At 69.6% G+C, this 20,496-nt stretch overlaps 1 protein-coding gene across 1 annotated transcript in view; it reads left to right on the top strand.

The window, feature by feature from the left end:
• The window catches only part of BOP1 (BOP1 ribosomal biogenesis factor), a 64,288-nt gene that overhangs the window by 21,617 nt on the left and 22,175 nt on the right, over window positions 1-20,496 (top strand). The gene's annotated exons all lie outside the window — the stretch shown is intronic.

Below are 20,496 nucleotides of genomic sequence, written 5' to 3'. Positions count from 1 at the left end.
CTCTGGCTCCCCGCAGTGCCCTGCCCCAGCCGTGGCCCCCGCAGAGCTGCGCGCCGGCCTCCTCGCTGCCCGTGCCACGCCGAGGACGGCGAGGGCCGCGTGCTGCCCGCCTCGGCTCCGGGCAGCCGGGGGTCCTGGTTGGAGTCCAGAGGAGTCCCCGTTCTGGAGGAGCAGCCTGACCCCGTGCCCCGGCAGCGCGGCGCTCGGGCTTTTCCCTCCGGGCAGGGGGCTGCGCGGCTCCGCTGCCCGCCCCCCCCGGCTCGGGGGCTGGCCTCAGCCTCCCTCCCCTGCCAGCGGGGCGGCCTGGGGACATGTGCATCTCCAGACCTGACTCGCTGGCCGCTGTTCCAATGTCCCACTTCATCAGGCTCGGCTCCGCTCCGGGTACTGGAGAACGTGCGGAGGAAGCGGGAGGCTGCTTGGCCACTTCAGGGGAGCGGGGCGGGTTTGGGGGGGGTCAGGCCAGGGCTGACGCTGCGGCCCGGGGGGGAGCTCCTTCCAGCTGCAACGCGCCCAGCGGGAACTCGCCGCCCGGTCGAACGCGCGGGGCTGGCGCTGGCTGGCGCAGGCGCCCGCGTCTCGCCCGGCAGGGCTTCTTCGGCACCTCTGTTTCCCTCTCCTGGCCACAGCGCCCGGCGCTGCTTGCCCCGGTGCGACTCCTCGGGGCCACGGTGCCTCTTGGCCGAGAGGGGTTTTGCCGGTGCTGCCCGTCCTCGGAGGGAAAACCGGCACCTCCGCTGCGGGGAGAGAGCTGGTGCGGTGGTCTCGGCCGGAGTTTTGTTTGGCTTTTACGGCCCCGGCTGTGTCAGCCGTGTCCGGGAGCCGTTTGGGAAGAGTCCTGGCTTTGCCCTGGTGACTCGGTTCCCAGGAGAGCGCTCAGAAGCCGGGGGAAATGGGGGGTTGTATATATACATATATATGTATGTATGTACAGCCACGGGCGGCTGTTTGCAGGGCGATACTTCACTGCCAGCCTGGGGGCTGACGGCTGCTCCCCGGGGAGCTCCGGAGTGGCCTGTGCCTGCTGGGATTCCTCTGAGCGCACGTCAGCTGGGGGTATCTGGAAGCTTAGATCCGAGGCCAGAAAGGAGATACCGCAGAGCTGGCGAGAAAGGAGAAGCGGCCAGGCGGTCGGGGCTGTTGGGAATGGGGAAAAGCAGCACGAGCCCCCCTGGTTTCCCGAGACGTGGATCCTCGGGCGCGGACGGGCGACCTGGGGGCGAGCAGGGCGTGGAAGTGATTATTGGGACGTTGCCGTCGGAGGGTTGTGCTCTCAGAAGGCTTTTAATACATGAAAAAGAAAAAAAAAAAAGCCTGTTCAACTCCCAAGCCATAAACAAACTTGGCAAAACAGCTGCTAATTCAGCCCCAGCCAAAAAAAACCCCAAACAAACTAAAACCGAAGTGACCTCGCTACCCTGGTGGTGATTTTTGACTCGATGCTGCCTAAAGGTGATGCGGGGGGCACTGGTCGCGACAGCCACGTTGGAAACTTGGCCTGGTTGGTTTTGGCGGCGTTGGGGTGACGCTGGAGGAGGGGAAGGGTGCGGAGGTCGTCCAGCTCCCGCTGGGACAGCCCGTGGGGTTTGCAGCCGCGGCGGAGCGCCGTGCAGCCGGCACACGGCGTGGCTCCTCAGCCGCGGCAAAGGGAACGCCGGGGGAATTAAAATCCTCGCCCAGAGCCCGTTTGTAAATCCCTGACCGTCTCCCGGGGAAGGGGCCGGAGGGGAGCGCTCCGCAGGCGGGGCGTGGGGCGCAGGGCTCGCCGGTGAAGAGGAAGGGTCCCCTCGGGCTCGAGACGCTGCCCGGGGCACGGGCGAGGTGGCAGAGGGCTTTCCTCGGCGAAGCCTGTCCCTGGGAGGGTGCTGCTGCCGCCTCGCCTCTCCTCAGGCTGCCTGGGGGGCCAGGGGTTTCTCCCTGGTGGTCTCTGGGTGCTGTCACGGTCCCACTAACGGGTGATCCGGGAAGAGCTCGGGGAAGCCCGAGCTCGGCTGCCTCTTCGGGGCGAGGGTGCCAGCTCGGCCCGGCACGGGCTGCTGCGTGCCCGGCTCTGGGCAGGGCTGCTCCGTGGCTGCCCCATCGCCTCCAGGCTGGGGGCAGCGCAGCTCCGCCGAGTCCTGGGCTCCGTCCGAGCTTCCTCTCGCTCACGGCTCTCTCACAAGGCTGGCCCGACTGATTTTTTTTAATATTTGGGGTTGTTTTTTTTTTTTCATCTTTCCTTATCCAGTAGCACAACTTGTCCAAAAAAACACCGCTCAGCTTAACTTCAATTCCTGGAAAAACTCTGGAACAAAATAATCAACCCCTTTGCAAAGCTCTGGAAGATAGCGAGGGGGCTCCTGACTGCCAGCATAGACAAGTCTGTCAGAACAATCTGACCTCTCCGCGGCGGGGCGGCGGCGGCGGCCGAGCGGGGCAGGGCGGTAGGTGCCGGTGGCAGCAGCCTCGGGCGCCTGCTGGCGTTGCCTCCTGTCTCTTTTGTGGCTTCGTGGGAGAGCCCAGGTGAAACCTTTGCCCGTGGGTGCCCGGCTGGGGGTGACTCTTGGCGGGGTCAGCACCCAGCTGGGGGGCTGCCTTCGCTGGCCCCGCCAGGGTCTGCGCCGGCCTGCCGCCTGTTGCTAGCGACGCGCGCGGCGGAGCGGAGGGTGTGCTGGCGAAAAGACCCGTGGGTGGGTGGGGAAGGAGCCCGGTGGGGGACAGCAGACCCCCCCGCCGTACCGCCAGGGAGGTGGTGCCCTGCGAAGGAGACCCCAGGCTGGCCACGAGCCACAGCGTCGCGCCGTGGGGAAGAAGGTGACCGCTGAGCCGGGCGGCGGCAGCGGTGGCGGCGGCGGCACCCGCGCGGGGTCCGCTCTGCTCAGCGAGGACGTGGTCGTGGCTGGAAAGGGTGTCCGTGCTGCCCCGCGGGAGGAGGGGGCCCTAACCGGAGAGCAAGCCCTGAGACGGTCTCCCTCGCGTTGCGATCCGAGGGGTTTTCACCTCGAGGAGGGATGTCGGAGAGACAGCGGCCAGCGCTGGGCTGCCCAGTACGGCGGAGACGTGGGCTGACTGGAGCGAGTCCAGCGCAGGGCCACGGAGACGCTGAAGGGGTTGGAGCGTCCTCCGTGCGAGGAGAGGCTGAGAGGGGCGGCACTGCTCAGCCAGGGGACGAGGCTGTCCCGATGGGGGTGAATCCCTGGCGGGAGGGGGTGAAGTCGAGGGAGCCCCGCTCTCCTCAGGAGTCCCCGTGGCCGACCAGTCACCTCCCGCTTCCCTGAACCCCAGCCCGCAGCACTGCGGGGGGGGGGGTTCCCTCAATCAGGGACGAGGTTCTGGACCCTGGCTGTTCGGGTGGGGGGCTGGGGGCTGCCTTCCCCCAAAGGGGCCGTTTTCTGGCCGTGCCTGTTCAACAGGGCTCTGCTGTGGAGCTTCCAGGAGCGAGCCCCGGGGTTCTGAGAGCCCAGGGGGGCTCTCGGGCGTCCCCCTCCCGTCCCCAGAAGAGGTGGCCATCACGCAGACTTTTTAGAAGGACCTTTTGGCCTGCAGTCGGGCTGGGCGCTGGTCGCACGGCGGGCTCAGCCAGCGCGGCCCTTCCTCTGACCCGCCGCACGCCGGGCTCAGCGTCCCTCCGGACAGTCCCTGGGGGCGAGGGAGGGGTCTCCTCCCTAGGGAAGGGGCTCTGGGTGCTTTGGGAAGGTGCTGGCTCCGCGCACGGGCCGTCGGCACCGCGCGGCAGAGACAGGAGCTGTCTCAAGAGCAGAACCTGGGGCTCTGCGGCCCTCGGGGACGATTCTCCCCCACTCAGGACCACGGAGCCCGTCGAGGGGGGCAAAAGCCCGGACCTTTGGTCCCCGAGCTGAGCCGGCTGCGCTCCGGCCCCTGCAGTAGCCACGCCGCCGGGGCCCCGGCGCGCTCGGAAGCGTCGTCCTGTGCCGGCGCTCGCCGCCGGGGCTCGGCTGTAACTCTAGAGCGTGCCGAGCCGCTGCCGAGCGCCTGTTTGTGTGTCCGGGAACCACGCGTCGCTTTGCTCTGCGGCCAAACGCCGTTAATGGCTTCTGCCGGCTACCGAACCGGCGGCTGCCAGAGGACTTGGCCTCGGCCCCCCGCTCCCAGAGCGTGTCCCCACTTCCCTCCGCGTCCCACCCCAGCTGCGAGGCTCGCTCGCAGCCGGCGCTCTGGCAGCGGGGCTCTTTCTCATGTTTCCTGAGCTCCGGAGCGATCCCTCTTTGTTCAGGGAAGCGCCTCTCCCCATGGCCGGCGAGGCCGGAATATCGCTCGCGGCCGAGGCTCCCCCCGCCCCCTCTGCCGGCTCTTGGGGAGCTCAGTGACCCCGAACCCCCTTGTCCTTCGTCCGCCCCCGCACGAGTTCGTCCCGTCTCTTTCCTCTCCCGAAAGCGTCAGGTTTTCCTACCGCGTCGGGTTTTCCCGTTACGCCCCAGGCGTGGTGGGCGCGGGTGACTGTCAGGCGCTTGATTTCGGAGGGGCGCGAGTCCGTCTGCCTCCGGGAGGGGACCGTCCTGCCCCGCCGAGGGGCTGCTGCCGGGGTCCGACCCCCTGCCGGCGCCGGGCTCGGGTGGCGGGAGGGGGAGGAGGTGGGCCGAGAGCTGGCTTTGGAGGAACGTCGCTTCGGGGGACTCGGGAGTCTTGCCTTGCCTTTTGCTCCGTGGCTGAGGCCCGTGGACGGCAGCCCCGGCGTGGCGAAGGGCGGGCGGAGGCACCCGGCGCGGCAGGGGCGGGCGGTGGGCTTCCAGCGCGCTTCGGGGAGCAGCGAGGCTTCTCCCCGAGGGTCTCCCGGGCTTGGGCCTTGCCCGCAAAGAGCGAGGTGCTGCCCAGTTCAAACCACACGAGTCCCATCGGCTGGGGAAGCGGCGCTCTGGGCCGCGGTGGGCAAGGCCGGGCTGTTGCCGTGAGGATGGAGATGTCCCGGTCCCTTCCAGGAGGCCGGTGTGGTGCGAGGAGGCTCCGGTGCCTCTGCTGCGGCTCAGGAGGCCGGCGGGGTTTGTGCCGAGAGCCGGCCGGGAGCACCGCGAGATCCCAGACCGCCGCGCTCAGGACACACGCGATTTCCTTCTTCCTTCCAAGGAAATGGCTTTGGTGGGCCCCAGTAACGGAGGCTGCGCCCCGTCTTGGCTTTGCTGGGCCCCAGTAACGGAGGCTGCACCCCGTCTTGGCTTTGCTGGGCTCCGGTAACGGAGGGTGCACCCTGTCTTGGCTTTGCTGGGCCCCAGTAACGGAGGCTGCACCCCGTCTTGGCTTTGCTGGGATCCAGTAACGGAGGCTGCACCCGGTCTTGGCTTTGGTGGGATCCAGTAACGGAGGGTGCACCCTGTCTTAGCTTTGGTGGGCCCCGGTAACGGAGGGTGCACCCCGTCTTGGCTTTGCTGGGCCCCAGTAACGGAGGGTGCACCCGATCTTGGCTTTGGTGGGCCCCGGTAACGGAGGCTGCACCCCGTCTTGGCTTTGCTGAGAGCTACGTGCCCGGAGGCTCCAGGAGAAGCTGCTGTAGAGCTGCGGCGCTCTCTGCGTGCCCGTCTATCCAGAGGAGCCCGTTTTCTCTCCCTCTTCCCATTCCCACAGGTCGCTCCCGGGATCTTCGTCGTTTCACCGCTCTCGGTTCGCTCGGCTCCGCTCCACACCCTCGGGCATCGCAGCGCGGCGACGCGCGGAGCCGCCGGGAGCCTGCGCTGGGCACGGCCAGGCAAAGCCCTGCCGGCCGCACCGACGCGGCGCGGTGCCGGGGCGCGGGCAGAGCCCCCCGTGTGCCGGTGGGCAAGGACGGGGTGGGCAGTCCGGCCTACGGGGACTGGCACCAGCCTCCGAAGGGGACCCAGACCAAACGTGCCCGGCGCTGGCGCCGTCCCTCCCCGCTGCTCTCCGGTGTGTGACCAACCCAGCGACGCGGCCGGGCTAGGACGCGGCAGAGCACCGCGGGGGGCAGGGGGGGACGGGAGCTGGGGGGGCTTCCGAGCAGGACAGCCCGGCGCTCGCCGGGGCCGTTCCTCCCGGGGTGCGATGCGGGGAGGGGGGCCTGGCGTGGCGGGGGACACGGGGCCTCGCTGCTTGCTCCCGGCCGTGTCCCCCCACCCGCACGGCGTCCCCTCTAGAGACGTGGAGGGGCTCCCCGTCCCAGGGCGGTGCGGTGGCGGCGGCGATGGGTCGGTTGTAGCACCCGTCCCCGGTCCTGGCCGGGCTGCGGCACCTCCCTCCGCTTTCCCTCCGCTTTCCCTCCGCCACCCGGCAGGAAATCTCCCTTTAATAGGCTGTTCGGGGGAGCGGGCCGTGTTTTCCTAAGCAGGAGGAATGTTGACATGGAAGACTCCGCTCTTTCTTTCTGGCAGGTCCCGGGGAGCAGCGGCGCTGGATCGCGTGCTGCTCCTGCTGCGCCGGCTAATCCTTCCTTGGGTAGCGGAGCGGGGCTCGGGCGAGGAGGGGGAGCCGGGGCGGGGGGACACGCAGGTGCGCCTCTGACGTGCCGGAGGGGGCGGCCGGGCGAGCGGGGGCTCTGTGCCGCCTCTGCCAGACCCACCGCCCGTCATTCTGCGGGGAAGGCTTGCGCCGGGTTTCCTTTCATCCGGGTTTAGCTCCGCTCCCAGATGGTTGGGAGAGAGGGTCCCGGGAGGGCTTTGCTGGGCGTGATGGAAACCAGCTGGAGGACGGAGCCCGCCCGCGTCTGGTTTGTTCCCTTCTCCAGGGGAAACTGGGCGTAACGGGGGAGCGGGGGCATCGCCGAGCCGACCGTGACGGGGGGGGAAACCGTCGCTCCCCGGTGCGACACCGGTGCTTGGGACGCGGGGGCCGCGCGTCCCCGGGCCGCAGCTCTCCGGCCGCCCCTGGGCTCGCAGCCCCGTCGCCCCGACCCTCTCTTCCATCCCATCCCACCCCATCCCACCCCCCTCGCCCCGCTTGGGAAGGCGCCGAGGCAGGGGGCCTGCGCTCTGCCGTTACGTCTCGTAATCTTTTAACGAGCGGGGCCTGCTCTGCACAGAAGCGAGAGGCGGGCGGCTCCTTTGTACGGCAGCGCCTGAGCCGCGGGGAGGGGGAACCTGTGCGCCCGCCAGCGCGGCGTTTTGGCACCCCGGCGAGGGTCCGGGCAGCACCTCCCGGGCTCCGGCACTTCTTTGGGTCTGGCCGGGCCGGAGGGTGCAGCGGGTGCCTCCTGCCCTCCGTCGGCACCGGGGGGTGTTTGTGGGGCAGCTCGCGAATGTGCCCGAGCAAGGGTTTCCCCCGCAAAGCGGCTGCTTGCCGCGGTTTCTCTTCCCCCAGCTCTGCTGGTGGATCTCCGTGGCCTCCCCTGCCAGACAGCTGCTCCCCGCTTGGAGCCGAGCTGAGCTCCTCTTTGCCGCGCTGGGCGGTTGCCCACTGGGCCAGAGAAGACCGTGGCTCCGGGCTGGCCGCTGAAGCAGAACCTCTCCAGACCTACCTGGCTCGCTCCTGAGCTCTGCCAGTAACGTGCCAGTAAACACCAGCCCGGAGCAGGGTGGGGAGTGGGGGGCTCTGGGTTGTATTGGGCTGTGCAGCGTCGGCCCTCGCGGCACCAGCAGCAGCAGGTCCTCCCAGTCCTCGGTTCGTAACGGGGAGGGCAGAGTGCCCGGGAAGAGAGAGGGGGGATGCCTGTGCCCCCCGCCCCGGGAACAGCTCCCAAGGTGTTGAGAATGGAAAAGTCCGACCACGGTCAGAGCAAAGAAAGGGACTTGCCAAAATTAACAGTTGATTCGGGTTTGCGGGAGCAAGAGCCAAAACGCAAGGAATCTTGGATGCGGAGAGGGGAAACTTTTTCTGCGGGCAGTAAATCAGCACGGAAAGATTGGAGGTGGGGGGGAGGGGGAGACCGGCCCCCGCACGCTGCAGCCGCTGGCAGGGGTGCGAGCGTGGGCCCTGGCCGTGGCTGTGCCGTGGCCGTGCCGGGGCAGCCCCGCTCCCGGCCGGTGGCTCAGCTGCAGCCACCGCGGTGGGTTTTGCTGCCCGGGCCCGCCGGGATGGCCGGGGAGGAGCGGCAGCGAGGTCGGCGGTGTGCCCGGGCACGAGGCAGGCTGAGGAGACGCCGTCGGCCACGGACAGGCTGCCCCACCAGAGCTTATCTTCTGGCACGTGCTCTTGGTGAGAGAGGTCGAGCCGGGAAGTCCCAGGACTTCCCCGCTGGCACATCCCGCAACGCCTCCAACCTGCCAGCCCAGCCGGGGAGAGCTCCCGGGGCCCCAGATCCGCACCGGCTGGGCCGATGTTTCAGCTCGTTTGGGGAGGTTTATAGTCCTTCCTCCTGTCGGATGCCGAGCACGTTTCAGCTGTGCTGCTGGGCCCGCCTGGTTGCAGCACCCCGCAGGCTGCCGTGATGTGAGCCCGTGTTTACTCTGAAACCTAGTGATTACTCATCTAAATTGCTCGGGGCCTGAGCGTGCCATCCTTGCAGGAGGAGAGGGGTCTCTCTGGGGTCTCATTCCCTGAACCCAGGCCACAGACACACTCCAGCAGCCCCTGCCAGCCCCCTGCTCGGGCAGGGTTGGCTGGAGCAGGCGCCCAGGACCGTGTCCAGGCAGGTTCTGAATATCTCCGAGGCTGGAGACTCCACCCAGGCCAGGGCTTGACCACTCTCGCAGTAACAGAAGTGTCTTCTCCTGCTCGGGTTGAATTTCGAGGAGATCCTGGCTCCTGGCTCCCTCGCCTCCCTCCTCCCGCCCGCCGGTGGGATCCCCCCCTGCCCCTCCCCGGCTCTGTGCAGGGGGAGGACGGGCTCGCTCCTGCCTCCCCGGCCTCTCCAGGTGCAGAGCCGGGTCCAAGGCAGCGGCAGGAAGGCCACCGGCAGCTGGCTTTGCTAAAGAAAACACCCCCCATAAATCAGGGAGGGCTGGGGGAGGGCACCGGGCAGCCTCTGCCTCCCCCCACCCCAGCCCAGCGCCGGGGAAGCCAGCGAGCGCTTTCCCCCTCACTAACCGCTGCGGGTCCTGTGCTGGTGCGGGGAATCCCAGCCCACCTCCCCTCCGGCCCAGCCTTCCGCCCCCCATCGCTGCCGCCGGGGTGACCGCCTGCCCCCCTCCGGCCTGCACCCCCTGTGCTCCATCGGCTTCGCCGTCCGCCCGTCCCAAGGCAGGTCAGGGCCGGGGCGCTCCTGCCCCGGGAATGCCAACGCTGTGTCCTTGGGGGGGCTGCTGCCCCCCCCCCTCCCCAGACCGCTGCCCGGCCGAGCTGCTGCTCGTCCCCTGCACTGCAGGGTGAGGACGCCGGCGTGGCACCGCTCGCCGGGCTGCCGGCTGGGACCGGAGCCGCTGGCCTGCGGGGAAGGAGGGTCCCTGGCAGAGCCGCCCGCTGCTGCCCAGCTCCGGGGCTTGGGCTGCGGCCGTGCCACCCCTGCCCTGCCCTTGGGAGGAGGTGACCGGTGCCAGGAGGAGCGAGGACCCGCATCCGCGTCCATCTGTCCCGTCAAGCAGTGCTGGAAGGCTCCACGTCCCGCTTCTAGCCCTGTCCTCCGCTCTGGGCTTCCTCCCTGGGTAGGAGACACCCCCCCCCCCCCCGAACCCCCACAGGCTGACCCCCTGCAGCCCAGCGTGCCCCGTGCAGGCCAGGGGAGTCACAGATGTGTTCGGAGCTGTGCTGCTCTGTGCCCTGCCCTGCCGCCCGGCTCAGCTTCTGGGCAGGAGGAAGGATCTCGGCGACGAGCCGTGGCAGGAGCTGGCGCTCCCGGGCACGCCGGCGTTCCCTCCCCAGCCCGCGGAGCAGAGCCGGCCTCGGGTGCTGGAGGGAAACTGAGGCAGGTGGGGGTGACGGGTTGCGTGGGAGGTCTCGGCCGCTTCAGGCGGCCTCCGAGCGCCGGGGCCGTGCTCTAAGCTCTTCGTTCTGGGATGTCCCCTTCGAGCACTGGAAGTGACTGGGGTTCGGCCGGTGGGGCTGGGCACCCGCGGGTCCTTGCCTGCTGGGCCCCGTCGTGCTGGCTCCCCGACCGGCCTCTGCTCCCCGCTCGCTCGCCCTCCTCCGTGGCTCCTGGCTGCTCCCGCAGCCCCTTCCCCATCCCGCCCGCTCCAATTGGAGCTGACGTGCTCTATTTGTCAGAGATAAAAAATAGCGGAGGAGGAATGGAAAGACAGGAGGCACAGGAAAGCAGTTTGGTAGTTAGAGACAGAGGAACAGAATTAACGTGCAGTGGGGGATTTGGAGCGAACACTGCCTGCATTGTAATGCGATAGGGGCAAGGGAAAAAAGAGAGACCGAGAGAGAGAGGCTGACCCCGAATCCCCGGGGGAGACGCGGGGAGAGCAGGAACGAGGAGAGAGTGAAGGATTCCAGAGGTGGACTGGCTTCCTCTTTCACCAGACAGACACAGGGGAGACGGGCAGGGAGCCAGCAGCGTACCTGCACTTCCCATCTGAGCCCTTGACAGCTGGAGCTGCTTTGGGAGGGGGCCGGAGGGGGGGGGGGGGCGCAGCGGTGGGGAAGGGGGCACGCAGGCCACTGGCGGGGACGGGGAGACCGCGGGGAGCGGGCGGCGCGGCGCGGCCGGACGATGGGATTCGATGCGGTGGCGGTGGACGGGGACGAAGGGGGGGGATCCTGCCCCGCTCCCGGGTGGCACCTGCCCCGGCTCGGGGGAGCGGGGTTGGGGAGCCGCAGCTGGCGAGCGTGGAGCGAGGAGGGCAGGCAGCGGGGCGAGGCGAGGGGGAGGGTGGAAAAGGCAAAAGCTCTCGCAGCAACTAAATCAGAGGCAGCAAGGGCGGCCGAGCCGTGCCGGCGGGGTCACACGTGTTTCCTGGCAGCCTCGCAGGTGCTCGGCGGGGCCGCGGGCGGGCAGCACCTTGTGATGGATCATGTGGCGAGCGCGGCAGCTCGTTCCCCCAAGCCCGGGGACGGGGAGTCGCGGCGAGCTCGCCCGGGCCTGGCTTTCGGCGGCACCGGGACCCCTCCATGGGCCGGTGGCCCGAGCAGCGGGGCGCCCGCGGTGGGGCGGCCGATCCGTGGAGAGCCACCGGCGGCTCGGCCGCGGCAGGAGGGCGGCACGTCCCTCGCTGCCCGTGCTGCTCCCCGCCGGGCGTGCCGGGCACGCGGCTCTGCGGCGAGGCCGGGCCGGGGGAAGGCGGCGTCCCGGCTGAGAGCCCCCGTCCCCAAATCCCGGGGCGCTGACGTGACAGGCGCGTTAAACCCGTCCCAGAGCGAGGCGCTGTCACCCCGGCTGCTTGCGGGCGCCGGCCTGGCTCGGCGGGGACCTCCCTGCCTTGCCCCGGCGCATCCTCAAACCTGCCCCGGGTCCTGGGGTACCCGCAGCCGTGCGAGAGGGGGGTGATGGGGGCGCAGCCCCCCTCGCTGGGGCTGGGGGGCTCCGGCACGGGCACGTCAGCGAGTGGCAGAGGGGCGTCAGCCCACGGGGAGCTCCGTTGGGGGGTGCGGGCAGTTGCCGTCGGGCACGAGGGTGGCAGCCGCGCTCCCCCCAGGCTGTGCCCTGGGGAAGGGTCCCGGCTGGGCGGCCAGAGCCCCCTCCTCGCCCTTGCGGGCGGAGGGGAGCAGCCCAGCGCCAGCCTCAGCGAGCAGCGGGACGTTTCCATCGTGGAGGGCCCCGCGCGCTCGGGAGAGCCGCAGGCCGTCGCTGTTTCGGGGCTGGCCGCGCAGGAGAGCACCCCGTGCCGTACCGGCGCGAGGAGGTGCCCGTCCGCCGGTGCCCTGCCGCTTGCCGGTGGCGTGGGGGGCAGGGGAACAGCAGCATCGGCCCCGCCAGACCGGCTGGGCACGGGCCCCCTCCCCCAGCCATCTGCGGGTTCCTGCAGGATTAAGCGGAGGAAATCTGGAATTGGGTTACTCTCAATATTGAACCTGCCATTACGATGGTTTTTATTTTGTTCTGTTCCGATCGAATTGGATGCAGCCTCCTTTTTTAGCCCTTAATGGCTTGGCTTTGAGAATTTCCTTCAAAATTACACCACTGGCTTCCTGTTTTTAGAGCTCCCCGGAGCCCCGCAGCCGGGTGGAATAGCTGGGGAAACTGATCCCCGGAGCTGAGCTGGAGCGTTTGAGTCCTGCCGTGCCTGTGGGTGTGCGCGGGCGCGTTCGGGCTTTCTTCTCTTGCTTTTTTTTATCGTTTCACTCGTCCCCCGGGGCCGGGGGCTGAGCACTCGTAAACAGAGGTAGTGCGAGCCTGCGCCAGGAGAAAATCCCACCGACCGGCAAGGCTGCAGCCGCGCTTTCCTCTCCGCTGGGGTGCGGAGGGAGGAGGAGCTGGGACCCCGGGAAGGCGGACAGGGACCGGACAGGTCCCCCCAGGCACTGCTGCCGTCCTTGGGGTGGTCCTTGGCGTGGCGGGATCCAGCTCTTCCTTCTGAAACGCGTCCCGCTGCAAACCCCCCTGTGCTGCGGTCTCTCGGGGGGACACCGGACCTGCAAGCCCCGATGCTTCATCCCTGCTCCTGCCCCGTGGCACGCAGGGATCCCCCCAGCGACGGCTCCCCTCCTCGCTCCCAGGGCCGGCACACGCTGGGGAGCAGAAGCCACGGCTTGGGGCTGTCCTGGGGCTCCGCGCGGCCGCCGGCGGCTGGGCCGGGCTGCCCGTGCCGGGCTGCGCCTCTGCCTGCTGGGCTCAGTTCGCTGGGCGGGGGACGTCGGGCGTTTGTCTGTCCGGAGGCTCCCGGCATCCTTCCAGTGGCCCCGGCCGGCCATCCACTTGCCCAGCCAGCCCCACGCGCGGCCCGGCCCGGTGCCCCGGCTGGGGAACGTGCTGCTGGTTACCGGCGGGTGCTGCAGCCGCAGCCGAAGCCGGCTGCGCTCCGAGCGTGCCGGCTAACGCCGCGCGTGGGTTATCGCTGTGGCTCGGGGTGCTGGGAGAGCTCATCCAGGCTGCAGCTCTGTGTGGCTTTCCCTAGGGATCCGTCAGCGGGTGGGAGACCAGCGAGCGGTTAACTGGGGATCTGGAGAGGTGCTGGAGCAGAGGAGGCCAGTGGCACTGCTGCCCCGAAACGTCCCGGCTCCACAGCAGTGCTCCAAGCATGCTGGCAGCTTTCCCAGCATCCCAGCAGCACTCCCAGCATCCCAGCAGCACTCCCAGCATCCCTCCCAGCTCCCCAGTAACACTCCCAGCTCCCCGGCAGTCCTCCCAACATCCCAGGAGCACTCCCAGCATCCCAGCAATGATCCCGGCAGCACTCCAAGCTCCCTGGCAGCTCTCCCAGCATGCCAGCAACGATCCTGGCAGCACTCCCAGCTCCCCAGCAGCACTCCCAACATCCCAGCTCCCCGGGAGCAGCACTCCCAGCATCCCAGCAGCACTCCCAGCATGCCAGCAACGATCCCAGCAGCACTCCCAGCATCCCAGCAGCACTCCCAACATCCCAGGAGCACTCCCAGCATCCCAGCAATGATCCCAGCAGCACTCCCAGCTCCCCAGCAGCACTCCCAGCATCCCAGCTCCCCAGGAGCAGCACTCCCAGCATCCCAGCAGCACTCCCAGCATGCCAGCAACGATCCCAGCATCTCTCCCAGCATCCCAGCAGCACTCCGAGCAGCCCAGCAACGATCCCGGCAGCTCTCCCAGCATCCCAGCAGCACTCCCAGCAGCCCAGCAGCGATCCTGGCAGCACCCCCAGCTTCCCAGCAGCTCTCCCAGCATCCCAGCAGCACTCCCAGCAGCCCAGCAGCGATCCTGGCAGCACCCCCAGCTTCCCAGCAGCTCTCCCAGCATCCCAGCAGCACTCCCAACATCCCAGGAGCACTCCCAGCATCCCAGCAATGATCCCGGCAGCACTCCCAGCTCCCCAGCAGCACTCCCAGCTCCCCAGCAGCACTCCCAGCATCCCAGCTCCCCGGGAGCAGCACTCCCAGCATCCCAGCAGCACTCCCAGCATGCCAGCAATGATCCCAGCAGCACTCCGAGCAGCCCAGCAACGATCCCGGCAGCTCTCCCAGCATCCCAGCAGCTCTCCCAGCATCCCAGCGGCAATCCCAGCAGCACCCCCAGCTCCCCAGGAGCACTCCTGCCTGCAGGACGGCGCAGCCGCCCCAGCGGTGCGGGCGCAGGGGCTGCCCCTCGCCGTGCTCCCAGAGCCCTGGCCCCGCTCTTCCAGCGGGCTCTGAGCGTGCTTTGGCCGCCGGCGAGCGCCGAACGCCACCGCGGCCTCTCCTCGCAGCTCCGTGTCGGGAAGGAACCTCTGGCTGGGGCCGGGGCTCTCCGGGGGGCGGCCGCGCTCACCCCGCTCCCTCCCGGACGGGCTCCCCTCCGGCAGCTCCCCGGGGCACGGCTGCTGGAGCTCGGCGGCTCCTCCGGCTTTCACCCCGCGATGGCGAAACTCCGCCGCTCCATCCCCGGGCCGTCGTCGCCGTGAGAGGGCTCGGTCCGCGTCGGGCGTCTCGCCGCCCGGTCAGTCCCGGTTGGGGCAGCCCCGGCGCTGAGTCTGCTCGGTGCGAGGGGTGGCGGCCACCCCCGCTGGTCTGGAGCCGCTCTGTCCCTTTCTGGGCCGTGCCAGAAATCAACGGGTCGGGCTTGAGCCCGGCCAGCCCCGAGCGTGCAGGGGATGGACGGGGATCTCCCCGGAGGCCTGCGGCACCGGTGATACGGGAGCGGGCGGGAAAAGCTCCCGAAAGGGGGGTTCCGTCTCCTTTTCCTTTCCCGCTGGCACAGGCTGCCCGGAGAGGTTGGGGCGTCTCCATCCTGGGAGGTGTTCAAGCCCAACTGGCCGCGGGGGCCTCGTGAGGAAGCAATTCCTCGCGGTGAGACCCTGGCCCAGGCTGCCCAGAGGGGCTGTGGCCGCCCCCTCCCCGGCAGCGCTCCAGGCCAGGCTGGATGGAGCAACCTGCTCTGGTGGGAGGTGTCCCTGCCCAGGGCAGGGGGGTGGCACTGGGTGGTCTTTGAGGTCCCTCCCAACCCAAACCCTGCTGTGATTCAACCCGCTGCGGGCAGGGGCTTGGAGCAGCTCGGTCTCCGGAGGTCCCCGCCAGCTTCAGTGTCCGGTAAATCCTTGGCGAGGCCACAGGACCCGTGTCGGCGCCTGGGCTTGGGCCAGCGCGCCGTGGTCAGGGGAGACCTGCACCCGCCGAGCTCAAGCTCCGGGACAGGGTTTCCGTGGCGGGGGCAGCTGGGCCCTTTGGAGGAGCTGGGGAACGTTCCCCTCTCGCCTTGCCCTTCCTCCTGCGCGCTGCCACCTCCTTCGGCGTCTGACCCGCTCGTTCGCTTCCCCCTTCGGCTTCTCCTGCCCAGCAGCAGGGAGAGGAAAACGCTCCGCAGGGCCGCTGGGCCGGTGCCCGGTGCCGCGGTGCCGGGCACCGAGGGCCCGCGGGGGTGCTCTGGGATTGTCTGAGCCCGCGGCAGCGGAGCCGGGGGAAGGCAGGCGGCTCCGGGGGTGAGGAGGGGGCTAGAGACGGTGTGAACCACGGCTGCCACAGCTGGGGGGTGGGCCAGGACCTGCTGGATCCCCGGGCGGTCGTGAGACAGCGCTGCGGGGAGCAGGGAGGTCAGGCGAGGGGAAGGGGGGCTGGGGAGCGATGGCGAGGGGAAGGGGTGCCGAGGAGAGATGGGGGGGTCAGGCGAGGGGAAGGGGGGCTGGGGAGCGATGGGGGGGGTCAGGCGAGGGGAAAGGGGGCTGGGGAGCGATGGCGAGGGGTCAGGCGACGGGAAAGGGTGCCCAGGGGGTGATGGCAAAGGGAAGGGGTGCTGGGGAGCAATGGCGGGGGTCAGGCGAGGGGAAGGGGTGCTGGGGAGTGATGGAGGGGGTCAGATGAAGGGAAGGGGTTCCCAGGGGGTGATGGTGGGGATCAGGCGAGGGGAAGGGGTACCAGGGAGCGATGCCGGGGGTCAGGCGAGGGGAAGGGGTACCAGGGAGCGATGCCAGGGGTCAGGTGAGGGGAAGGGATGCCGGGGAGCGATGCCGGGGGTCAGGCGAGGGGAAGGGGTACTGGGGAGCGATGCCAGGGGTCAGGTGAGGGGAAGGGGTACCGGGGAGCGATGCCAGGGGTCAGGCGAGGGGAAGGGGTACCGGGGAGCGATGCCGGGGGTCAGGCGAGGGGAAGGGGTGCCGGGGAGCGATGCCGGGGGTCAGGTGAGGGGAAGGGGTGCCGGGGAGCGATGTTGGGGGTCAGGCGAGGGGAAGGGGTACCAGGGTGTGATGTTGGGGGTCAGGCGAGGGGAAGGGGTGCCGGGGAGCGATGGGGAGGGTCAGGCGAGGGGAGGGGGTGCCGGGGAGCGATGCCGGGGGTCAGGCGAGGGGAAGGGGTGCCGGGGAGCGATGCCGGGGGTCAGGTGAGGGGAGGGGGTGCCGGGGAGCGATGTTGGGGGTCAGGCGAGGGGAAGGGGTGCCCTCCTGGCCCTGCAGCTGGCCAGCCTCGCAGCCCGGAGGGCTGCAGCAGGCCCTGGGGCAGCTCTGTTTCCCCAGCCGCCAGCGAGGTGCGTTTAAAGACCTTTTCCCTTTCTTCTCGGAGCCCCCTGCGCGGCTTTACTGGCTCACCCATAATTTTCACCTGCAGCGGTTTCATGGCTTGCCAGCTGCACGTGTTGCCGAGGGGCGCCGGGGGAGGCGCCGGGGGAGGCGTATGGAAGCGATCGGCAGCGGCGGCAGCCCAGCGCCCGACCTCCCGTCCTGGGCGCAGCGGCGTGCGGGGGGAGACGCACGGGGGTGCTGCCGGGGGGGGGGGTGTCCCCCACCCCACCCCACCCCACCCCGCACGGCCGCGGGGCCGCGTTGGCTCCCCTGCCCGCGGGAATCGTGCTCGACCTCTGCAAAATCTCCCGTAGTTGAGCTCCGGCGGTTCGGCTCGGCTGCCGGGGGGGTCGGCGGCAGTCGGGTGGGATTGGGGGGGGGGACACACAACGAGAAGGCGGGCTGGGCGTAGTGGAGGCATGGGGGGGGCTCAGCGCAGCCCCTGGCCAGAGGGGACGTCCCGGGCGACGTGTGAACGTGCCGTAAAGCTGCTCTGGGCCTGGGGTCTCCGCTGTTGGTGTGGGGGTCGTTGCTGGGACATCCCAGTCGCTCTGGGGAACACGGGGCTCGGCGAGGGCATGGCTGGGATGGGCAGGAAGGTCCGGCAGCAGGGCTGCCGGCACCTCCGGCTCGGCCTCACGCTGCTCCGCTCCGGCTCGGGGCTACGGCCGGGATTTGGAGGGGCGCGGAGCCCGCGGCGGGTCGCAGCCGTCGCCCGCGCCGTGAAGTTTGCTTTGCCGGGGCTGCGGCGGAGGCAGCTCGTTCCCGGCGGGACAAGGTGTAGCGGCTTGCCGTGAGACGTCCCGGCAGCAGTTTTGAGGAGCGTTTCTGCCGGGAGGCGAGGAAGGTGGAGGGAGAAGGGGCTGGTGCCTCCCAGCCTCGGCCCCGCGTCGTGTCGGACCTCGGGGCGGCAGCATGGGCTGGTCCCTGGGCAGCAGTCGCGGGGCAGTCCCACGTCGGGCTCGCTGGGTCTGCCTCGCGCTTACTGGGAGGTTTTCGGGCGGGAGGGCCCCCGCCCTCTCCGTCCGGGATCTCCGAGCTGCTGGTCTTTTAGCCTGCTTGCCAAATTGCCCGTTTCCTTTCGTTTATCTCCTAGTTGTGGCTCTCCCGGGCTCACAGCGAAGGCAGGAGCTGCAGCCCCCGTCCCTTGGAGCGGGTCTCAGGTGGGCGAAGGCGGGTGGCTCCGCGGGGGCTGGCGCTCAGCCCCAAAGCTCCTTCCTCTGCCGGGAGCTGGCAGCAGGGCTGCGGGCGGGGGGCCGTGCTCCGGGCGCTGGAGGCAAGGGCTGGGCTGGATCAGGAGTTCGGGAGAGCCGCGGTGCCCGGGGCTGGCGGGAGCCCGCCCGAGGCTCGCCGCCAGCCCTGTGGGACGCCGTTGCCGAGGGAGCCGCGGCCCCGTCTCGCCGTCCTCCCCGAGCCAACGGCGCGTCCGGGACGTGGGCAGACGTGCGAATCCTGGAGCTACCTGTGACTTCACGGAGCAAATATGTGCTGGAAAATTGCTCCGCGCCCGGGCAGGCCCTATCGCGCAGCTGAGAGCAATTGCCGCGCGGCGCTCTGCCGATGGCCGCCCGTGTTGTGTCCCCCCCCCCCGGCACCAACCGGCGAGCCGAAACGTCCCGGGAGCGCCCGCCGCCTCTCGCAGGGAAGCACGTGTGTCGGGAGCGGGGCACGGGGGTGAGCTGCTGCGCCGGGGAAGGGGCCTGGCCGCTGCCTCCGCTCACCGCCTGTGCCCGCGGGACGCGGCCCCTCTGCGCTTGGCTTTGCCCAGAGCCCGGTGCTGCCGGCGGCACAGCCGGTGCCAAAGGAGGGGGAAAGCTGCTCTACCTGTGCGAGCACGTCCCTTCCTGGCCGGCTCTGGAGCGTTTTTCCCCGCTCCGCCCGGGCAGAGCGGTGCCTGGCGGTGGCAGAGCCGCGCGGCGATGAGCTGGGAGAGGAATGCGCGGCTGGAAGAGGCCGTGCCGCCTGCCAAGGTATGCGCGGCGCGCCGCGCCGTCTGCCAGGGCGTTGCTGCTCCAGCCCTCCCCTGCTGCTCGCCGCGGCTAAAACCGGTGCCTTCGGCACCTGGTTGGTGCCGAGCCGCGGCTCGGCAGCTTCGCTTCGGCGCGGGTCCGTGCGGGGAGCCCAGCACCGTTCTGCCAGGCACGTGCCAAGGCAGACAGCGCTGCCTCGCCGCGGTTTTGTTCGCTGGAGCACCGATCCCCTGTCCCTGCGTGACCGCAGCAGCCTCGGTGTGGGTGGGGACAAGTTGGCAGCGTCCCTTGGAATTGGTGAAGCATCGTTTAAGTGTTGAGTGTTACGACTTCATCTGCAGGACTCGGAAGGACTCCGCTGAATCGAAGTTTTCCTCCCCAATGCCTCCAAATTTCATTTCAACGGTATCCATCACGGCTTGCGTACGCCTTTGAGTCCTGCCGGAGAGGCAGGGAGCCTTTCCAAACCTCTTTCTCCAGCTTCGAAACCACTAATACTGAAATTAAAAATATAAAAATTTCCATCTCCCTAAGGCAGAGCGCTTCCAAGTCCTGACGTGAAAGCCCTGCGCCCAGCCAGGCTCCCCGCGAGCGAAGCGCCGGACGCGTCCCACCGGCAGCCCCGTGCTCGAGCCGCTCGGGGGCCTCGGAGCCGTTCGGCGTGGAGCAAACGGCCTCTTCCCACTCCGTTGCCGCCGGGGGAGCGAGGCCAAGCCGTGGCACACGCTGCCGCTGACGTTCCTGCATCCGAGGGCCGTGCGGGGCGGCGAGGGAAGCCTCCCGCGCCTCCCGGCCGCTGGCAGAGCTCCGTGTTTCCCGGCTTTCGCTGCGCTGGTGTGTTTGGGCGGAGGAGCTGCGGACAATCACGCCCGGCCAGCCCAGTGCTGAGCATCCCTGCGTCCTGCTGCTCCCCTCTCGCCCCCGCTGCTGCAGAGCCTGGCCCCCCCAGCCCCTCCGAGAGCCGCCGCAGCCCTCGGAAATCCCCCCCCCGCGTCGGTTATCTTTGGGGAACGCCTGCGAGCCAGCGCTGGGAAGGGGTGTGCCGCGGCCTGCGGGCTCCCCATGTGCACGGGGGGGGGGGGGGGTCTCCGTGTTTGCCAGGAGGAGCGCTGGCCGCGGCCCTCGGTGGTCCCCCGGGGAGCCCCGCTCTGGGCGCCCGAGCGCCGCGGGGGTCCGGGTGCCGCGCGAAGCGGGTGCGCGCCGGGCGCGTTGCTGGCGTCTCCGCTCGGAGAGGGAGACCCACGGTTCCGCAGCCGCTCGGCACCAGCGCAGCCCCCGTTGGGCAGCCGGGAGGGAGCGAGGAGGGGGCCGCCGCCGCCGCCGCGCTGACAGCCGAGCGGCCCCTCGCCGGCTGCTCGAGGGGGCCGGGGCTCAACCTTCGCTCCATCTCACGCCTTTTATAGCGCCGGTTGGGCGACCTACGGAGCACTTCGTGCCAGAGGCCCCGGGAAGCGCCGCGAGTGCTTCCCGGAGGAGCGCCGAGGTGCCGTGCCGTGCCCCTGGGATTTGTTTCCCCAGGAAACCCAGCTCAGCTGCCGCAGCTGGATTTCACCGAGTCCCTGCGGTTTACCTGGTCCTCCGGCTGGGTTGGAGCGTGGCACCCGGGGGTTGGGGCTCGCCCTGCGGGAAGGGGGTCCCCCCCCAGCCCGGGACCCTGCGCTGGGGCGCAGTGCCGAGGGCGGGGGGGGGGCAGGCGGAGGGGACTGCGCCGGGGACGTGGAGCTGTGGCCGAGTCACTCGCTGGCCGGATGGTGTTTAGGGGCAGCGGTGGGTGAGGGTGAAACCGGGGGTTTCTTGCGTGAGGGGGGTCGAGGGCTCTGGAAGGAAGGAAGCTCCTGCCGTGGGTCTGAACCATATCCATTTTTAATTACACAAATTGCTCAGGCTTTATATTATCGCATCAATGACATGAAACACCAGCATGTATTGATTAAACTCAACAAACGCAGCACCCCGAGACTCGGGAGTTCAGGGGATGGAGTGGCTCAAAGCTGGAAGGGGACGGGGAGAGCGGGGTGTTTCCGTGAGCGGTTTCACCGGCGCTGCTCAAGTCCAGACCCGGGACAGGGCGCGTCCGAGCGCCGGCTCTCCCCCGGGAGCCGCCGGGACCGGGGCAGGGAGTCCCCTTCCGAGGAGTCGCGGAGCAGGTCCCCGTCCCCTTTGGCTCGCCG

The sequence above is a fragment of the Leptosomus discolor genome, chromosome 5, assembly GCF_034619465.1.
Source record: "Leptosomus discolor isolate bLepDis1 chromosome 5, bLepDis1.hap2, whole genome shotgun sequence".
NCBI lineage: Eukaryota > Metazoa > Chordata > Aves > Leptosomiformes > Leptosomidae > Leptosomus > Leptosomus discolor.
This window is presented reverse-complemented; position numbering and strand designations above follow the sequence as displayed.